This window comes from Palaemon carinicauda, chromosome 6, assembly GCF_036898095.1.
Source record: "Palaemon carinicauda isolate YSFRI2023 chromosome 6, ASM3689809v2, whole genome shotgun sequence".
Lineage (NCBI taxonomy): Eukaryota > Metazoa > Arthropoda > Malacostraca > Decapoda > Palaemonidae > Palaemon > Palaemon carinicauda.
The window spans coordinates 127,212,173-127,216,673 of record NC_090730.1 but is presented as its reverse complement, the minus strand read 5'-3'; the positions used below and the strand labels follow the sequence as shown (position 1 = coordinate 127,216,673).

Genomic DNA, 4,501 nt, shown 5'->3' with positions numbered 1-4,501 from the left:
TGTTTAAGCCCTTTCCGCACGAGAGGCAAATGCACGGCCAGCTGACACTGTTACCCATTTCGTTGTATGAGTGACGATCACTAGTGTAGATGACGTCATAGACGAGGAAACCACGGGCAAATCGTCAAAGTATCCGTGCCCGTTGTTGAGGCATTGGATGGGTGCCTGACTAGGGACGACGTTGCCAGATACAACTTGCTCCTCTGCCCGACGTCTGGCCCAAGTCATGTGTTCACCTGCCTGTGGCTACTCGATGCCTTGAACTGTTTGATCTTGTAACAGTTTCAAAGCCGGATAATTGCGGGCAAATCAGAGTACCCTTCCTGTAATTACCTCACGCGTGGAAGTGGCTTTATTCTTGTGTGATGTTAGCGGTGCAGGTATAAACAGCATCCCTTAGCTTTAGGTAAACTTTAACCTTAAACATTTTAATTAAGATTAATTTCCTTCCCGATTCTTCGTCTAACATTTTCACTTGTGTAACCATATTTGAGGACCTTGAAATTGAACCTGTGATCTATCAACAGTTTAGGCATGGCATCATATTATTATAAGCTTGCCTTTGAAGCATCAATTACTGTACCTATGCTTTACCGCTGTCATTTTTACTTGCTTAGGTGTTATATGTATCTCTCTTTTAGCTGGCTCATTCAGATTTATGTATGGTTTGCTTGCCTTATATAGAGATATCATTCTGATATTTGGGGAGGCTCATAACACTAATATTTCCGAGTATATACACTGAGGGGGGAGGGGGTAGTCATATTCCCTCCATACAAAGTAGGTGATTGTGTTCTGGAAGTTCCCAGTCGAGTGACATAGTAAGAGTTTGCCTGAAAGTTTCAAGTGAGGACTACTGCTTTTGGGGTTCATATCAAAGAGGAAACATACCAGTCATGGTATGAAGAGATTTTGAAAATAATATGCCTTGAATGTCTTGAAATTATGATGGAATACGGCAAAAGAAAACAGATGCTCCGTCTTTCTCTTTTCCCTCTTCATCCTTAAAGAAAAAGGTGCGTGAAATGAATGGTATAAGAAATAACATATAAATTTTGTCATAATTCATAATGTCCTCCTTATTTTGGTTTTTCAAAATGCATTTACTGCAAAAGCCTGTACTGACAGTTTTAAAGCCAATACTAATATTTTTTACGTAGAAAGATTTTTACTTTATTTGTAAAAAATTGATGGGCTCTAGTGTAATACAACCAGAGTATTACGTTCTCTAGTTTTAAAGCATTCCAGTATTCTATACCTATAGAGTATGCTACTACCTATTAACTTTTTAAAGTGGATGATTACCAATAGAAAAAGTATTAATAACTCATTAATTTCATTCTAATACAAATATAGTCTTTTCCTTAGTTTCTTACCTTTATGACGTTACACTGATTCATCGATACAGTAACGCTTCCTTCTATAGACCAAATCCCTTCAGTGTGACTTTACCCATTTTATTCTTGTCGTAGCTCACTTGCGTGAAGTCATTCGGCGCAGTATATAATTATTTACAACGAAATGGGTGCTTTTATAGCTTTACCATTGATAGAAAATCTTATCACTGTTTTATTATATTCTTTTACCAAGTTTGAGAGAATTTATCTAGAATACTGATTTTTCTGTCTAAGGATGAGTAGTTTGCCTTCTAAAACATCCTCATCTCACCAAAAAATTACAGCCATTTCTCTCCTAAACTGGTTCTTAAAACTTCACTTCTACCTTTTCCCTGTAATTCATTCTAAGAGAGAAACAAAATAAGGGACCCGAAAGCTTAAACAAAAGTACCTTTCCAGGTTATGCATGGTGCGTGAGTCTGTGTGCCTGTAGCCTACCCAGCCATGAGCGTGTTTGTTTGCTTGCTGGTATTTCATTCATTTTGTGCTCACGAAATGCAATATGGATGCGAACTGATAATATTAATTTCTATATTTACGTTAGATATAGCTAGTAATATAGATTAAGAATCAGATTCAGCATTCTTTCTTTTGGCTGTATATAATGTATTCATTTGTATTAGGTATTTTGACATTGCAGACTTTAAAGCCCTGCTTTACATTTATTGACTTTTGAGAATGATTGATTTTTATGTACTGTTCACTATAGTTTTTTTTTTTCAAGTACTATTTTTCTGAATTTTCCACAATTGCACATTTTGGTACCATAGCTATGCAACTTCAAGTTAGCAGTGCATTTCTTAAGTTAAAAGGATTGCCCAACGAAGCTGGACACATTCGTAATTATTTCTTTCTGATTTTAGGCTTCCATTCCACCACAGGATCGTCCAAGAGCGACATCCCTTTCGATTACAAGAACGACTGGTGTCAGCGCTTCGAGAAGATCGCCCAGATATACGGACGAGAATCGGACCAAGACGAAGACAGCGAGTATGAGTTTCCTGATCTCCCAAAGGAGACAATGGCGCCCGTACCAGCAACCGCCACCATCAACCCCAAGAAGTCCTCCGTCAGTTTCACTACGAATGAAACGGCGAACTTCTACACCTTACCTGCCTCTTTGAAGAAGAAGAACGCCACTGGTTCTCCCTCGTCTTCTAATCCCTCTTCGCCTCTACTTAGAAGAAACGGTGACGTCAACTTGAAGAAAAACTACTGTGGGGTTTCAGGAGCGATGACCTTGAAAGCTCCACCTAAAGGTATCATCAAACTTAACCCTACTGAAGGTGATGGACAGAATCAGACGCCATTGAAGGACTGTCGTGAAATGGTCACTACTACTAAGAACAGCAAAAGCGGTGTGGAAACTTGGTGCTGATTTAGTTGCTGTTAAATAAATTTGCATTTATGATAAGTACGCCAGTACACTTTTGAAAGGTCCAACATAAAAAGAGAAGATTAAGAAGAATTAATCTTCTTCTGGAGTGATTAGTATAGTGGAACATCAGCTGTTAATGAATAATGGCTTAGTGTATAAAATGTCCTCACTACTGTCCCCTTTTGCATATAGAAAATGTCCTGTTACGAAACTTAGTGTGTTTTATATTAAAGTTAAAATACACGATTTGCTAAGTTTTTCAGTAACGCGAAAGAGATATAAGATTAGGGATAAACCTTTTCGTTTTCTATTTTACATAATTTCCATTTATGATCTACTTTAATATTTCTTTTACCCAGTATGATCAGGAACTCGTGGAAGGATACTGTAAATTTTACAAGTAAGGAAGTGTGTTTAGATATTCTAATATTTCATGTCCATTTATACTGAAATGTCTCAACGTACGTGGACGGTTATAAAATATGTCCTGAAGTTTCGGTGGAATATTCAATTATTTGATATACAGCTGTTACCATGTGGACATCTTGTGTAATTCTGCTCGAACTGTATTGAAATAGTTGATGTGATGTATGATGATATTTGCTTAACAAAAGGGAATATTTCAACTAGAAACCTACAATCACTTTTGAAATAAAAATTGCACATATAAATCATGTCCTGAGGAGGTTCAGTGGGATAATTGAAAGAGTCTCTTCTAAGATTGATATTGAATGTGTGATTTCAACTGTAACATTCTAATACTAAAAGTAGTGTGTTGATACAATGGCTGCTGCAGAATGCCAGAATCTCTCAAGCGCTTGTATCATTTTTTCAGTAATGACAACGAAATAGTAAGATTATAACAGCTGTTACGATTAACTGTATACAGTAAGTGTTTTGTGACAGTTACGGAGTACAGAAAAGATTCCTCTGCACTGAAGGGTTGTAGGGAAATATTTTTTTAGCCTCCCTAAATTACCAAGAACTTAAAATTACATTTATTAAAAACTGCAGCGAATGATTTTGCTAAAATTTCTGAGCTAAAGGAAGGCTTATTATGGTTGTCGAGGAATGATTTCATTGGTACGACAAACTAAAAGAAAACGACTCCAGTATAGTGATATTTCTGATACTTGTCTGTAGCTCTTTCAGGAAAAAGAAAAACAGTTTATATAAATCTACCTTTTGTTTACTACTGAGTGCATCGGCATCTTCATTACCGCAATTTTTTTTAAAGAATGATGCTATTTTCAAGAAATGTTCAAAATATGCCCCACACTTAGCTGTGTATATACCATACAGATGTTGCGGATTGCAACGATTTCAATAGTGTGTTAATTCGTTAGAATAAGTAAATTATGTTTACTGAGTCTTCTGTCCTTTTATCTCTAAGGGATGGAGTACCTTATTACATCGGTCTATTTCTCATCCACAAGTAAAAAGGGCAGACAGGAGCCAGCGACACCTGCGAAGTTAATTTTGAAATAATGTGGCATCCGTTAGGAATTCGCCTTTCAATATTAGAATACTTGATTCACTGTAATCGATGAAGAGAAATGTTACTGTCAAAATACACTCTCAATTGTCTTCTTCTCAGTGTTTCCCCATTTTATCTTGATAATGAACTCAATTCTACCACAAAATAATATAGAATGCAGTTTTATATTTTGTTTATTTTTATACTGAATGATCTAATATTTTGTTCATTACATCTCACAATGTATTT

The 4,501-nt window shown here is 36.3% G+C and overlaps 1 pseudogene; it reads left to right on the top strand.

Annotated features, from left to right (window-relative positions):
• LOC137643226 (DE-cadherin-like) overlaps positions 1–4,501 on the top strand; it is a 94,084-nt pseudogene extending 89,583 nt beyond the window's left edge.